A 17,539-nucleotide genomic window follows, 5' to 3' on the forward strand; every position below is an offset into this window, starting at 1 on the left:
CAGCTATGGAGGGAAATGGATAGTCGATGTTTGAGGTAGGGCTGGAAAGAAAGAGGGAATCGGAATCAGGTTTATTATCACCGGCATGTGACGTGAAATTTGTTAACTGAGCAGCAGCGGTTCAATGCAATACATAATATAAAAGAAAAAAAACCAAAATAAAATAATAATAAATAAGTAAATCAATTACAGTATACATATTGAATAGATTAAAAGTCGTGCAAAAAGCAGAAATACTATATATATTTTTAAAAAGTGAGGTAGTGTCCAAGGGTTCAATGTTCATTTAGGGATCAGATGGCAGAGGGGAAGAAGCTGTTCCTGAATCGCTGAGTGTGTGCCTTCAGGCTTCTGTACCTCCTACCTGATGGTAACAGTGAGAAAAGGGCATGTCCTGGGTGCTGGAGGTCCTTAATAATGGACGCTGCCTTTCTGAGACATCGCTCCTTGAAGATGTCCTGGGTACTTTGTAGGCTAGTACCCAAGATGGAGCCGACTAGATTTACCACCCTCTGCAGCTTCTTTCGGTCCTATGCAGTAGCCCCCCACCACCCACCACCCCCCCCCCATACCAGACAGTGATGCAGCCTCTCAGAATGCTCTCCACGGTACATCTATAGAAGTTTTTGAGTGTATTTGTTGACATACCAAATCTATTCAAACTCCTAATGAAATATAGCCGCCGTCTTGCCTTCTTTATAACTGCATCGATATGTTGGGACCAGGTTAGATCTCAGAGATCTTGACACAGGAACTTGAAGCTGCTCACTCTCTCCACTTCTGATCCCTCTATGAGGATTGGTATGTGTTCCTTCGTCTTACCCTTCCTGAAGTCCACAGTCAGCTCTTTCGTCTTACTGATGTTGAATGCCAGGTTGTTGCTGTGGCACCACTTCACTAGTTGGCATATTTCACTCCTGTATGCCCTCTCATCACCACCTGAGATTCTACTACAGCAGAATCAACAGAGCAGAAAGCTCAAGAAGGAATCGTACAGTATGGCCAAGTGAAATAGGAATTGATATGGGAGGTGAGGGGAGTAATGAATTAAAAGTATTGTATATGGATGCACAGAGTGTAAGAAATAAAGTGGATGAGCTTGAGGCACAGTTGGAAATTGGTAAGTGTGATGTTGTGGGAATAACAGAGACATGGCTTCAAGTGGACAGGGCCTGGGAAATGAATATTCAAGGGTATACGTCCTATCGAAAGGACAGACTGATGGGCAGAGGGGGTGGGGTGGCTCTGTTGGTGAGGAATGATATTCAGTCCCTTGCGAGGGGGAACATAGAATCAGCAGACGTAGCGTCAGTATGGATAGAACTGAGAAATTCTAAGGGTAGAAAGACCCTAATGGGAGTTATCTACAGGCCCCCAAACAGTAGACTGGATGTAGGGTGTAAGTTGAATCAAGAGTTAAAATTGGCATGTCGCAAGGGTAATGCTACAGTTGTTATGGGGGATTTCAACATGCAGGTAGACTGGAGGAATCAGGTTGGTACTGGACCCCAAGAAAAGGAGGTTGTGGAGTCCCTCCGAGATGGATTCTTAGAACAGCTTGTACTGGAGCCTACCAGAGAGAACGCAATTCTAGATTTAGTGTTGTGCAATGAACCGGATTTGATCAGGGACCTCGAGGTAAAGGAGCCATTAGGAGGTAGTGACCATAATATGATAAGTTTTAATCTACAATTTGAGAGGGAGAAGGGAAACTCAGAAGCGTCAGTATTACAGTTGAACAAAGGGAACTATGGTGCTATGAGGCAGGAGCTGGCCAAAGTTCAATGGAACAATACCCTAGCAGGGATGACAGTGGAACAGCAATGGCAAGTGTTTCTGGGAATAATGTGGAAGGTGCAGGATCAGTTTATTCCAAAGAGGAAGAAAGATCCTAAGGGGAGTAAGGGGAGGCCGTGGCTGTCAAGGGAAGTAATGGACAGTATAAAAATAAAAGAGAAGAAGTATAACATAGCAAAGACAAGTGGGAAGCCGGAGGATTGGGAAACTTTTAAAGAGCAACAGAAGGTAACTAAAAAGGCAGTACACGGAGAAAAAATGAGGTACGAAGGTAAACTAGCCAAGAATATAAAAGAGGATAGTAAAAGCTTCTTTAGCTATGTGAAAAGGAAAAAAAATAGTTAAGACCAAAATTGGGCCCTTGAAGACAGAAGCGGGTGAATTTATTATGGGGAACAAGGAAATGGCAGACGAGTTGAACAGGTACTTTGGACCTGCCTTCACTAGGGAAGACACAAACAATCTCCCAGATGTAATAGTGGCCAAAGGACCTAGGGTAATGGATGAATTGAAGGAAATTTATATTAGGCAGGAAATGGTGTTGGATAGACTGTTGGGTCTGAAGGCTGATAAGTCCCCGGGACCTGATGGTCTGCATCCCAGGGTACTTAAGGAGGTGGCTTTGGAAATTGTGGACGCATTGGTAATCACTTTCCAATGTTCTATAGATTCAGGATCAGTTCCTGTGGATTGGAGGGTGGCTAATGTTGTCCCTCTCTTCAAGAAGGGAGGAAGAGAGAAAACAGGGAATTATAGACCAGTTAGCCTGACGTTGGTGGTGGGAAAGATGCTGGAGTCAATTACAAAAGATGAAATTACAACACATCTGGATAGCAGTAACAGGATCGGTCCGAGTCAGCATGGATTTACGAAGGGGAAATCGTGCTTGACTAATCTTCTGGAATTTTTTGAGGATGTAACTATGAAAATAGACAAGGGAGAGCCAGTGGATGTAGTGTACCTGGACTTTCAGAAAGCCTTTGATAAAGTCCCACATAGGAGATTAGTGGGCAAAATTAGGACACATGGTATTGGGGGCAGAGTACTGACATGGATTGAAAATTGGCTGGCTGACAGAAAACAAAGAGTAGCGATTAACGGGTCCCTTTCGGAATGGCAGGCGGTGACCAGTGGGGTACCGCAGGGTTCAGTGCTGGGACCGCAGCTGTTTACAATATATATTAATGATTTAGATGAGGGAATTAAAAGTAACGTTAGCAAATTTGCTGATGACACAAAGCTGGGTGGCAGTGTGAAATGTGAGGAGGATGTTATGAGAATGCAGGGTGACTTGGACAGGCTGGGCGAGTGGGCAGATGCAGTTTAATGTGGATAAATGTGAGGTTTTCCACTTTGGTGGTAAGAACGGGAAGGCAGATTATTACCTAAATGGAGTCAAGTTAGGAAAAGGGGAAGCACAACGAGATCTAGGTGTTCTTGTACATCAGTCACTGAAAGCAAGCATGCAAGTACAGCAGGCAGTGAAGAAAGCTAATGGCATGCTGGCCTTCATAACAAGGGGAATTGAGTATAAGAGCAAAGAGATCCTTTTGCAGCTGTACAGGGCCCTGGTGAGACCACACCTGGAGTATTGTGTGCAGATTTGGTCTCCAAATTTGAGGAAGGACATTCTTGCTATTGAGGGAGTGCAGCGTAGGTTCACAAGGTTAATTTCCGGGATGGCGGGACTGTCATATGTCGAAAGATTGGAGCGACTGGGCTTGTATACTCTGGAATTTAGAAGGCTGAGAGGGGATCTTATTGAAACATATAAGATTATTAAGGGATTGGATACGCTGGAGGTAGGAAGCATGTTCCCGCTGATGGATGAGTCCAGAACCAGAGGCCACAGTTTAAGAATTAGGGGTAGGCCATTTAGGACGGAGTTGAGGAAAAACTTTTTCACCCAGAGAGTGGTGGATATATGGAATGCTCTGCCCCAGAAGGCTGTGGAAGCCAAGTCTCTGGATGCTTTCAAGAAAGAGATGGATAGAGTTCTTAAAGATAGTGGAATCAAAGGTTATGGGGATAAGGCAGGAACTGGATACTGATTGTGGATGATCAGCCATGATCACAGTGAATGGCGGAGCTGGCTCGAAGGGCCGAATGGCCTACTCCTGCACCTATTGTCTACTGACAATGGTTGTATGGTCAGCAAATTTATAGATGGTAGTTGAACTATGCCTAGCCACAGAGTCTTGTGTATACAGAGATTGAACAGTGGGCTGAGCACACACCCCTGACAGGAATCCTGTGAAAGCCTCCCGGCTACTCTCTGGCCATGTTGAAGACCCAGTCCTGATCCAGTATCTGCACTGACCAGCAGGTACCATCTCCTAACCGAACCCCTGGTCATTGATCCAGTAGTTTGAAACTGCACTACACTTTCTCTGCAGCTGCTGCACTTTGTTCTCGTTTCACCTCAGTGCACTGTGTCATGATTTGATCTGTACGAACGGTATGCAAGACAGGCTTTTCACAATAATGAACAAATTCCAATTCCAAACTGTAAATACAGTAAACCAGATTCCAAATCGGAATCAAGTTTAATATTACAGGTTTCCCCCGCCATTCGAAGGTACAGCGTGCCTATGAAACGGTTTGTAAGCCGGAATGTCATAAAGCGAAAAAGCAATTACCATTTATTTATATGGGAAAATTTTGTGAGCGTTCGCAGACCCAAAAATAACCTACCAAATCATGCCAAATAACACATAAAACCTAAAATAACAGTAACATATAGTAAAAGGAATAATATGATAAATACACAGCTTATATAAAGTAGAAATACTTTTCCACAATCATTACTGCACTGTTCTCCGTAGTGAAAATCTCACGCAAGTGCCGTCGGCAAAAACACGGCGCAAGCACTCTCCAGTAAGCTTTAAGCAATGAAGCTGCCAAATCATACCAAATAACACGTAAAAATACACAGCCTATACAAAGTAGAAATAATGTATGTACAGTGTAGGATCACTTCCCGGAATCGGGAAGGCAGTGCCAAGCACACTGATGATGGTGTGTTAGGCTGAGTCAGAGTTTGGGTGGTGCAGTGGCCCCCACCCTCCGGGCAGCGACCCGATACATTGCCGCAAAGCATGCAGGGGTCCAGCGGTAGCCGGGAGGCCCACAGCACATCTTTAAGAAAAAAGCCGAAATAAACAAGCTAATTAATTAGGTGCCGCCCGGCACGTAATTGTCGGCCCACATCAGTGCCGATTGCTGACTGCATCGCCTCTGATCTGGACTGACAATTACGTGTCGGGCGGTACCTAATTAATTAGCATGTTTATTTCGGCTTTTTTTCTTAAAGATGTGCTGTGTCTCCCGGCTACCGTTGCATTTCCGCAAATCGGAATCTGTCCACGGCCCGGGGGTTGCGGTGGTGGGACACTGGGGTGTCATCTCGTCATCTGTTTTCATTAGAGCAGGCAGCTCATCTTCTCCTATGGCTCTCCGCCTCAATGTTGAAAGTCGAGGTTCGTCGTCTGCTGTGGCTGATGTGGAAGGCTTGCTTGACTGCTTAGCCTCGCGCATTTTTCTATCATACAGTTCTTTGTAAGCACTCACACCATCCTGCAAATATCCCCTAAACCTACGTACCTTTTCAAAATTAAAGTTGTACTTTATCATTACTCATTCGGTTTCCATTGTTATCCTTTTTTCTTCCAATTGCATCAGCTCTTCATCTGTCAGTTCTTGGTCATGGGATGCCCAAACCTCTTCAACATCATGTTCGTCAGCTTCCACAAGCCAAACTCATGTTGTCCTTATTTCGTTCACCACGATCAAAATGCTTAATTATGTCCAGTTTTACGCTAAGTGTAACACCCTTACGAGCTCTTTCAGGCTTTTCCGATACCTTAGAACTCATCTTGCAAACGGCTGCTCACAGGCACGTGTTAAAGCAATGCCGTTCCGAATCCGGGGGACAGCGGCTGCTCGGGGCGTGCGCTGCCTTTTATTGCGCGCTGATTTTTTCGTAACAGTGAAAACACCTTCTGTTAGCGAAAACAGGGTACTAATGTAGGTCTTTCGTAACAGTGAGATTTCGTAAAGCGAACGTTCGAAAAGCCGGGGGACACCTGTACCGGCATATGTGGTGAAATTTGTTAACTTTACAGCAGCAGTACAATGAAATACATAACAAACAAATATAGAGAAAAAACTGTTACACTAAGTAGTATAAAAAAAACAGAAATAAAAAAGTAGTGAGGTAGTGTTCATTGGTTCAACATCCATTTAGAAATTAGATGGCAGAGGGGAAGAGGCAGTTCCTGATTCATTGAGCGTGGGCCTTCAGGCTCCTGTACCTCCTTGCTGAGAGGCCATGTCCTGGGTGATGGGACCCTGAGTGATAGATGCTGCCTTTCTGAGACATCAGCTTTTGAAGATGTCCTCGATGCTGAGGAGGACAGTGCTCTTGATGAGCTGGCTGAGTTTGCAACTTTCTGCAGTTCTTTCCCAATTCTGTGTGGTGGCCCCTCCATACCAGACCGTGTTGCAACCAGTTGGAATGCTCTCCATGGCACATCTGTAGAAATTTGCATGTCTTTGTTGTTCTACTCTTTGAGCTCCTGATGAAATGTAACTGCTGCCGTGCCTGCTTTGTAATTGCTTCAATACAATGCTGGGCTTAAAGTCTTAGAATACCACAGCATAGAAACAGGCCTTTTGGCCCATCTAGGCCATGCCAAACTATTACTCTATCTACCCGCACCTGGACCATAGCCCTGCCACCTATGTACTTACCCAAACTGCTCTTAAACTTCACTGTGTGAAGGAGATTCTTCTCAAGTATTTCACCTTTCCCCCTTAATCCATGACCTCACGTTCTATTCTCACCCAATCTCAGTGGGAAAAGATGCTTGCACTTACCCCATCTGTATGTACCCCAAGGGCGCTGTAGGATAAGGTTTGGAATGGAACAGTCCTCCCTCAACGTATTGACAGGTTCAGCCCCCGGTCACCATCCTTGTTTACACTATTCCAATCGTTGTTTACACCATCCCTCTCTGCTCTGGCTACAGTGAACTCTCTCCCGCTGTTCTTGGCCAACAGATTCCGGACACGGTGTAGTTCTGCTGCAGGAATCAGCCCCGCTGCAGGAATCAGCCCCACTGCAGCCATGCCTGGTGCAGCTGCCTCCTCAGGAGTTTCTCCCATCTTGGACAGTCTGCCGTGTTTCTGACTTCTCAGAATCAAAGGAGGAATTTCTTCACCCAAGAGGGCGTTGAATCTGTGCAATTCATTGCCACGTTCAGCTGTGGAGGCCGGGTCACGGATATATTTAAAGCAGAAGATGATAGATTCTTGATTGAAATAACAGTGTCAAACATTACGGGGAGAAGGCAGGAGTATGGGCTTGAGAGGGAAAATAAATCAGCCATCTAGTCAAATGGCAGAACAGGCCCAACGGGCAAATTGTTAATGCTGTTCTTTTGTCTCTGGTCATTCAGGAATGTAGAAAATCTTCAGGTTAAGGGTTCAGCTTGTGGTAAGTTCCCAGCCACTGGCAGAGGGAAGGAAACTAACTTGTGGAGATTACCTTACCCTTCGGCTATTCTCGCTTTGGCCAGTTTTGTTTGTCTCATTGAACCCAGTAATTAGTTTCAGAGTCAGATTCGGATGTAATTCGTCAATGTACTGTACATTGAAACATACAGTGAGCTGCATTATCTACGTTAACAACCAGCACGCCCTAACCATTCGACAGGCCAGCCTGCAAGCATCACCACACATTCCACATAGCATGCCGACAATGCTGGCCAGAGCAACACGGAGCATAACAAAACAGAACACAACAAACGGCAGAACAAAGGACCCCATTCGGGACCAGTGGACCTTGTCTCCAACCTCAGCAACTGTAGAGATCTCCTAGCCACTGCCACCAACCTGATAGTTCACTGCTCGTTTCTACCTCTTGCCAAAATCCACAAGCCTTCCTGTCAGGTAGGGCCATTGTCCCTGCCTGCTCCTGCCTCACTGAACTCATGTCCTCATACCTCAACGTCATTTTATCCCCCTTGGTTTGGTCCCTTCCCACCTACAAATGTGACACTTCTCAAGCTCTCGATCTCCCCAACAACTTTCAATTACCTGGCCCTGATTGCCACATTTTCACCATGGACGTCCAGTTGCTGTACATTTAAATTCTCCATCAAGAAGGCCTTAAAGCTCGCCACTTCTTTCTTGACAACAGACCCAACCAGTTTCCCTCTACCACCACCCTCCTTAGTCTGGCGGAGCTGGTCCTCACACTCAACAATTTTTCTTTTGGCTTCTACCACTTTCTCCAAACTCAAGGTGTAGCCATGGGCCCCGGCTGTGCCTGCCTTTTCATTAGCTATGTGGGATGGTCCATGTTGCTCCCCAACTTTTTGAGTCATTGGGTTCTCTTCCAGGGAAGGTGGGACCTGTACAGAAGGGACAGTTTGCACCTGAACTGGAGGGGGACTAATATCCTAGTGGGAAGGTTTGCAAGTGCTGCAGGGCGGGTGGTGGGGTGAGAGTGTGCAGGGTTTAACGTAGAGTTGCAGGGGGTTGGGAACCTGAACACCAGAACATTTAGTGGAGTGGTTGTGGAGAAAGATGATAAGCTTACATACAACGTCAGGAATTAAAAGGTCAAGCATGGTGGGACTAATGTCCTGAGCTGCATATATTTCAATACAAGGGGTATTGTAGGAAAGAGAGATGAGCTAGAGCATGGAATTATGACACTGAAGCCATTAGTGAGACTTGGTTGCAGGAGGGGCAGGACAAGACTGTTCTGGAATTCTGTTTTAGACGTGATAGAGTGTGAGGGATTAAAGGGAGAGGTGTGGCATTACTAGTCAGGGAAAATGTCGCAGCACTACTCAGTCAGGACAGAGTGACTAGTAAGGAGTTATGGGTGGCACTCGGGAATAAGAAAGGTACCACCATGTTAATGGTCATACTTTTATAGACCACCAAGCAGTCCACAGGATTTAGAGGAGCAAATTTGTAGAGAGATCGCATAAGGTTGTGTTGGTAGGTGATTTTAACTTTCCACATATTGACTGGGATTCCACAGCGGTAAAAGGGCTGGATGGGTTCAGGAAACCTTCCTTAAACAGCACATTGAAGTCCGAAAGAGAGAGGGCACAATACGAGATCTCCTGTTAGGGAATGAGTCAGGCCAAGTGACAGAAGTTTGTGTAGGGGAACACTTTGCACCTAGTAATCATAATGTCCTTAGTTTCAAGGGAATTATGGAAAAAGATAGGTCTGGTCCTCAGGTTGAGATTCTAAATACAACAAATGCCAGTTCTGATGGTATCAGAAAGGATTCGGTGAGAGTGAATTGGGACAGATTGTTTTCTGGCAAAGGTGTACTTGATAAGTGGGAGACCTTCACAAGTGAAAGTTTGAGAGTACAGAGTTTGCATATTCCTGTCAGAATAAAAGGCAAGGGTAACAGGTTGAAGGAAATTCGGTTTTCAAGAGATATTGAGGCTCTGGTTAAGAAAAAAATAAAGGAGATGCATAATAGGTATAGGCAGGTAGGAACAAATGAGGTACTTGAGTATAAGAAATGCAAGAGAACACTTAAGATGGAAATCAGGAGGACTAAAAGAAGGCATGAGGTTGCTCTAGCACAGGGGACCCCAACCTTTTTTGCACCACAGACCGGTTTAATATTGACAATATTCTTGCGGACCGACCGACTGAGGGTGGGGTGGGGGGGGGAGTGAGTGAATCACGACCGGAATATAGGTGATAAGTCAAATATAAGTCACTTTTAACTGCCTAATACACTCAATTTCGTTTCTAAAAGGGTTTATCTAATGAATTCAATATTAAACACACAATGCATATTTTCCTCACATGAATATAGCGATAAGTCAATTATAACAGTGGTCCCCAACCTCCGGGCCGTGGACCGATACATTGCCACGAAGAATGCAGCGGTACGGCGGTGGGACGTTGCCTCTGATCTGGGCTGACATTTACGTGCCGTGCGGTACCTAATTAATAAGCTTGTTTATTTTGGCTTTTTTCTTAAAGGTGTGCTGGGTGCGTCCCAGCCACTGCTGTACTGCTGCATTCTTCGCAGCCCGGACACTGGGGACCACTGAATTATGTCACTTATAAGTCAATAGCATCATAACATTCTAAGTAACGTTTGGATATTAAACACACAGTGCATATTTTCCTCATATGAACATATAAAATCATGGTAACACCAATATCGCTGAATCAGTGGGAGCCCTGGGCTTGTTTTCCTGCAACAAGACGGTCCTATCGCGGGGTGATGGGAGACAGCATTGCTCGAAGGGGGTCCTTATGTCCAGTCTATTCTGCAGTTTAGTTTTCGTTGCATTCATTGCAGAAAACTCCACTTCGCAGAGATATGATGTTGGAAATGGAAGCAACGTTTTTAGTGCTTTCATGGCTATCTCAGGATATTTAGCCTTGACTTTGATCCAGAATGCCGGCAGAGATGTTATGTCAAACATGCTTTTCAGCCCGCCGTCATTTGCAAGCTTGAGGAGTTGATCTTATTCCCGTGCTGACATGGATGATTCACCGGGGACATTCACAAATGGGTCACGGACCCATTCCTTTGCACGTCTTGGGTTACTGATGTCCTCACATGCGTTCAAGTTCAACAGTGGGCGTGACAGGGAATGAAGAAAGGTGCAGCTGATTCATATCGCCAAGTCATACCGTTTCCTTGCGGCCCGGTAGTACATGCTTGCGGCCTGGTGGCACGTGCTTTGCGGCCGGGTGGTTGGGGACCGCTGGTCTAGCAGACAAGGTGAGGAGAATCCTGGGGATTCTACAGATATATTCAGAGCAAAAGGATTGCAAGGGACAAAACTGGTCCTCTGGAAGATCAGTATGGTAATCCATGCAAAGAGCAAAAACAGAGGGGGGAGATCTTAAATGGACTTTTTGCATCTATATTTACTCAGGAGTTGGACACCGAGCCTATAGGTGTGGGGCAAAGCAGCAGAGAGGTCATGGAATACAGACAGATGACAGAGGAGGAGGTGCTTGCTGTCTCGAGGCAGATTAGGGTGGATAAGTCCCCAGGGCCTGACAATGTATTCCCTCAGAACCTGTGGGAGGCAAGTGCAGAAACTGCAGAGGTCCTAGCTGAGATACTTAAATCATCTTTCACGACTGGTGAGGTTCTGGAGGACTGGAGGATAGCTAATGCTGTTCCATTGTTTAAGAACGGTTCTTAACATAAACCAGGAAATTATAGGTTGATGAGCCTGACATCAGTAGTTGGAAAGTTGTTGGAAGATATTCTAAGTGACCAAATATATAAGTATTTGGATAGACACGGACTGATTCGGGATAGTCAACATGGCTCTGTGTGTGCTTAAGTCATGTCTAACCAATCTTAGAGTTTTTTCAAGGAAGTTGCCAAGAATGTTGATGAAGGCAAGGCAGTGGGTGTTGTCTATATGGACTTTAGCAAGGCCTTTGACAAGGTCCCGCATGGGAGGTTGGTCAAGAAGGTTCAGATGTCCAGCATTCAAGATGAAGTAATAAATTGGATTAGACATTGGTTTTGTGGGAGAAACCAAAGAGTGGGTGTAGATGGTTGTCTCTCTGACTGGAGGTTTGTGACTAGTGGAGTGCCGCAGGGATTGGAATGAGTCCTTTGTCATCTACAGTACCTGAATCAAATCTCCCCCTAATCTTCTACATTCTAGGGAATAAAGTTCTAACCGATTCAACCTCTCCCTATAACTCAGGTCCTCAAGTCATCAGTCCTGAAGGTCGTAACCTGAAATGTCAACTGCTTATTCTTTTGTGTGTGTTGCTTTGGATTTCTAGCATCTGCAGATTTTCTCTTGTTTGTGATCGCAGCTCCTGTACTCAGTGCATTGGTTTTTGAAGGCTGATGGACCAAAACTTCTCTTTACGATCCTACACGTTATTGTTTACAACTAATCATCCAGATTGTTGATACAAAGTACGCAACATTATGAGGGGTATAGATAGGCTAAATGCTTGTTCCGCTGAGGCTGAGTGAGATCACAACTAGATGTTATGGGTTAAGGAGAGGGGAGTGGGGGGGATCTTTGTCATTCAAAGCAGTGGTCCCAACCACCAGGCCACAAAGCATGTGCTACTGGGCCGCGAGGAAACGATATGATTTGGCGATATGAAACGATATGAGTCAGCTGCACCTTTCCTCATTCCCTGTCACACACTGTCGAACTTGAAATAACCTACCAAATCATACCAAATAACACACAAAACCTAAAATAACACTAACATATAGTAAAAGCAGGAATGATATGATAAACACGCAGACTATATAAAGTAGAAATAATGTATGTACAGTGTAGTTTCACTTAACAGAATCGGGAAGATTAAGCCGAAACCGATTGGTAGTAAAAAAATCGGCACGTACACGCGTGCGCACACAGGTGCCCGCGCAAGGCTTCATGGTCATGGTAGTCTTTCTCGGGGTGAATACAAGTGTCCCGTATTTGACTGCTACTTTTGTCCCTTATTTGGGAGTGAGAAAGTTGGCAACCCTACTTGAGCACCCCTCCCGTCGGCCAGTCCACAAGAATATTGTCAATATTAAACCGGTCCGCAGTCCGAGAAAGGTTGGGAACCCCTGATTCGAAGGGTGGTGGGAGTGTGGAATGAGCTGCCAGCATCATTGGTGGATGTGAGGTCAAATTCAAGATCTAAGGGAAATTTGGATAGGAGCATGAATAGGAGGGGTACAGTCTGGGTGCCGGTCATTGGGACTAGGCTGGTTAATGGTTCAGCACAGACTAGATGGGCTGAATGGCCTGTTTTTGACCTGTAGTGTTCTCTGACTCTCTAACTCTTTCTGTGCTACATTGATGACTGCATTGGTGCTGCTTCATGCACCCATACTGAGCTTCATCAACTTTGTCTCCAAATTCCACCCTGCCCTTAAAATCACTTGCTCCATTTCTGACAGCTCTCTCCCCTTTCTCGATATCTCTGTCTCCTGTAAAAATCCCATTCCCTTTTCTCAGTACCTTCGTCTCCACTGAATCTGTTCCCAGGATGAGGCACTCATTTCCAGAGCATCGGAGGTGTCCTTCTCCTTCAGGGAACAGCATTTCCCTTTCTGCAGCATCAATGCTGTCCACACCCACATCTCCTCCATTTCCCAGACATCCACCCTCACCCCAACTTTCTGCCGCTTTTATGAAGATAGAGCTCCTCTTGTTCTTACCTGCCATCTTAGGGTCTTTCGCATCCAACACAACATCTGATATTCTCCGCAACTTCTTCCATCTCCAACAAACACATCCTTACCTCCCCCCCCAAATTCTCTGCTTTCTGCAGAGATTGCTCCCTCCATGATTCCCCTATCCATTCATCCCTCCCCACAAATCTCCCTCCTGGTACTTATCCCAGCAAGTGCTGGAGGTGCTACACCTGCCCATTTACCTCCTTCCTCATCTCCATTCAGGACCTCTTCACTTCGCCTGCAAACCTTTAGGGGTCATCTCCCGTATCCAATTGATGCGGCCTTCTCTACATTGGTGAGACCCAACGTAGATAGAGGGACTGTTTTGTTAAGCACCTTTGCTCCGTCAGTGACAGGCAGGATTTCCTGGGGGAGCAAATATCTTAATTCCAATCCCCATTGCCATTCTGACATGTCAGTCCATGGTCTCCTCTACTGTGTTATGAGGCCACTCTCAGATTAGAGGAGCACCACCTCATTTTCTTTCTAAATAGTTTGCACCCTAATAGCAAAAACATTCATTTCTCTAACTTACATTAATTTTCCCCCCTTCCCCTTTCTTCCTCTTAGATGTCCCTGTCAGGCTCCCTTTACTTTTCTCTTCTCACCTCCTCCTTCCCTTTCTCCTGTGATCAACTCTCCTCTCCTATCTTCTCCAGCCCTTTACCTTGTCCACCTATCACCTCCCAGTTACGTACTTCATCCCTCTTCCCCCATTCACCTGGCATCACCAATCACCAGCCAGCTTGTACTCATGCCCCTCCCCTCACCTTCTAATTCTGGCATCTTCCCCCTTCCTTTTCAGCCCTGATGAAGGATCTTGACCTGAAACGACAACTGTTTATTCATTTCCATAGAAGCTGCCCTGCTGAGTTCCTCCAGCGTTTTGTGTTGGTGTTGCTCTGGATTTCCAGCATCTCTTGTGTCCATCAACAAAGCAAGTCCCTTTCCTTTCTCCCACCCACCCTAATGGACAGTCCTCCAACTCCAGGCCAGGCCTCTGGGCCTGCAGGCTCCGGCCACTGAGCTCAGACTTCAGGACTTTAATTTTCAGGAGCAAACCCTGGACTCGCTGACTGACTGGCCCTAGTGCCTCATTGTAAACGTGCTCAGTGATGGGGAGGGCTTTGCCTGTGATGGACTGGGCCATGTCCACCACTGTCTGTAGACATTTCTGATGGTCGCCCCGCTGGAACCAGCCTGTGTATTCAGTGCAAGGGCTCTCAGTACCAAAGCAAGCAGCTGCTCAACTCAGTGAGATACTTTAACTCTTTTGAACTGTACTGAATATTGGGCTAGTTGACCATATCACTCCATATACATCAATACTGCTAGCTTGGTAAACCAGTGCACTCCTGCTAGAGCAGTGATATCTGTTATTGAGTGAGGTGACCAAACTGCACACACTGTTCCGGATCGGCTCCCACTTGAAGTCCTCTGTTGGTCAGGAACAACCTCGGATATTGCATCACAGCTGTCTATGTGAACTGTACAACATGGAGAGCAAGGTGCTGCCCCGACAGCAGGGTTCCCCTCTCCACAGAGCTGATGAATCCAAAGGAATGGCAGAGGTTGATACGGTTTGGCACCAGAAGTTGCCAGTCAGTGTTGAGTTCAACACAGGACTGCCTTAGGGCCTCCAGCTCTGGATCCTTCCCATCAGGGTTTACTCCCGAAACCTTCCCCATGAGTTGGTATAGCCAGATGGCAGCAGAAGATTGAGATCAGAGTGTTCCTTCCCCTGGATGAGCTGCCAACCACAGCTGATGAGCCCCTTCTGGCCGAAGTGACTGGTTTTAAGACAACGGTAACCTGCCTTTGCCCCTTCTCCTGTCGGGTTTAGTAGCTGAGCCACACGTGAAGGCCAGGAGCTGGACAGTTGTCAGAGGCTATTTGAGGCGCACGCCATTGGGAGCATTTAATGGGTAGTGATTGTGACAGCCTTAGGGAACTGGGCTCCTACTGCGGCCCTGTCTAACCGTACTTTGACTTCTTTGTCCACAGGCTCCACAGAGGACTGTCTTGTCTCCCTTTCTCTTCACCATTTACACCTCGGACTTCAACTACTGCACAGAGTCTTGTCATCTTCAGGAGTTTTCTGATGACTCTGCCATAATTGGATGCATCAGCAAGGGAGATGAGGCTGAGTACAGGGCTACGGTAGGAAACTTTGTCACATGGTGTGAGCAGAATTATCTGCAGCTTAATGTAAAAAAGACTAAGGAGTTGGTGGTAGACCTGAGGAGAGCTAAGGTACCGGTGACCCCTGTTTCCATCCAGGGGGTCAGTGTGGACATGGTGGAGGATTACAAATACCTGGGAATACAAATTGACAATAAACTGGACTGGTCAAAGAGCACTGAGGCTGTCTACAAGAAGGGTCAGAGCCGTCTCTATTTCCTGAGGAGACTGAGGTCCTTTAACATCTCCCGGACGATGCTGAGGATGTTCTACGAGTCTGTGGTGGCCAGTGCTATCATGTTTGCTGTTGTGTGCTGGGGCAGCAGGCTGAGGGTAGCAGACACCAACAGAATCAGCAAACTCATTCGTAAAGCTAGTGATGTTGTGGGGATGGAACTGGACTCTCTCACGGTGGTGTCTGAAAAGAGGATGCTGTCCAAGTTGCATGCCATCTTGGTCAATGTCTCCCATCCGCTACATAATGTACTGGGTGGGCACAGGAGTACATTCAGCCAGAGACTCATTCCACCGAGATGCAGCACAGAGCGTCATAGGAAGTTATTCCTGCCTGTGGCCATCAAACTTTACAACTCCTCCCTTGGAGGGTCAGACACCCTGAGCTGATAGGCTGGTCCTGGACTTATTTCATAATTTACATATTACTATTTAACTATTTATGCTTCTATTACTATTTATTATTTATGTTGCAACTGTAACGAAAACCAATTTCTCCCAGGATCAATAAAGTATGACTATGACTATGACTATTGTCCAAAATCTCTTGCAATGGACAAAGGAGCCCATGACAATACAAACAGGATTTGGCTACCCACCCAACAATGCAACTAGATCATAAGCACAAGAGTTTCTGCAAAAGCTGGAAAGCAAGTTCCTGCAGCATTTTGTGTGTGTTGCAATTAGATCGGCCTTGGGCTGTCCCAGGTCTCAATTCCTCTCCTGTGTTAGTTCCCCACAGGTTTCAATCCCTCCATCTTCCAAAGATTTATCTTCCCTACTAAATACCCTAACCACCCAGAGAATCCTAGAGATTTGCCATCCTCTGGACAAGCAGCACCTATGCAACTCACTTCTAAGTGAGAGTCCCCTCATCTTGTGACCATATCCCCTCGAGACTCTCTCAGCTGGGAAACATCTCAACATCTACCTCATCCTGTATATCAGCGGTAGCTTTTTTACAGAGAACACACCATCGAGGGCGGTCGTTGAGGGTAATACATGAGGGCAATTTAAGAGTCTCTCGGATAGTTACATGGATGAAAGAAAAATTGAGGGCTTTGGGCTTTGTGGGAGGGAAAGGGTAGATTGATCGTGGAATAGGTTAAGAGGTTTGGCACAATATCGTGGGCTGAAGGACCTGAGCTGTCTTTGGATCTTGTCTTTCAATAAGATTATCCGTAACCCTTCTGAAAAATATATCCAAAAAAGATTTTTGTTTGCCTTTCATGATGGGACAGATTGCTCACCCCGGGAATTTGTCTTGCAAATTTTATCTAGACTTCCTCCAATGTTCATTAGAATTTTAAAATCTGGGGACCAGCTCGGTGGACAGTGCCCCCTCGCACTGAGGAATGGTGAGACGGGCAGGCTCACTGTATCCACTCCACTTGGTTAATGATGCCTGCCACGCCACTGTTCTGTCTTCACTTCCCTAATGTAATGTCCTGTACTCCCGTTCGTTCATCCCTCACGGGCGAGGCAACGTCCCGTACATGTGGCATTGACTGCTTCTCTCCCACCAATTCTCCACTGCGCTCCATGCCTTGTATCCTTTGGATCCAATCAACATGGTCCTTGTCTTCTCATTCACGTGCTTCATCTTCCTGAATGAAGCCGTTAAGGTCCATGTCCACAGCATCCGCGCTTCCCTGTTACTTTGTCAAAGAATTTATAATGGAATTAAGGAGTTTTCCTTTAAATCAGTCTGCTTTTGTCATCTCAGCAGACTTTTGGTAGCCCTTTATTACACTCCTAAGGCAGGTACATGCACTCTTGGGTACTGCTTTAGGCATAATCTCACTACAGCCCTGTACAACTGTACTAAGGCCTCCTCACTGCCGTGGTTGAAATCTCTTGCAATAGAACACCAGAAAATGGAAGCAGGATTAATCTTAGCTCATTTATCCCTGGAATTATCCTAGTGAATCTCTTTGAGTGCAAGGCCTGTGCCAGATTGATTAAAAACAACTGTGCTTTTCAAACACAAGAGATTCTTGAAATCCAGAGCAAGCACACAAAATGCTGGAGGAACTCCGCAGGTCAGGCAGCATCCATTGAGAGGAATAAAGAGCTGACATTTTGGGCCGAGACCTT

General features: G+C 46.0%; 1 long non-coding RNA gene across 1 annotated transcript in view; it reads left to right on the top strand.

Annotated features, from left to right (window-relative positions):
- Positions 1-16,058, top strand: part of LOC140203985 (uncharacterized) — a 45,334-nt gene extending 29,276 nt beyond the window's left edge. The window contains exon 3 of the long non-coding RNA XR_011887479.1: positions 15,032-16,058. This is a non-coding gene — a long non-coding RNA (uncharacterized lncRNA). The remainder of the gene's footprint in view (positions 1-15,031) is intronic.
- Positions 16,059-17,539: the final 1,481 nt, after the last annotated feature.

This window comes from Mobula birostris, chromosome 10 (genome assembly GCF_030028105.1).
Source record: "Mobula birostris isolate sMobBir1 chromosome 10, sMobBir1.hap1, whole genome shotgun sequence".
In the NCBI taxonomy this organism is placed as follows: Eukaryota; Metazoa; Chordata; class Chondrichthyes; order Myliobatiformes; family Myliobatidae; genus Mobula; species Mobula birostris.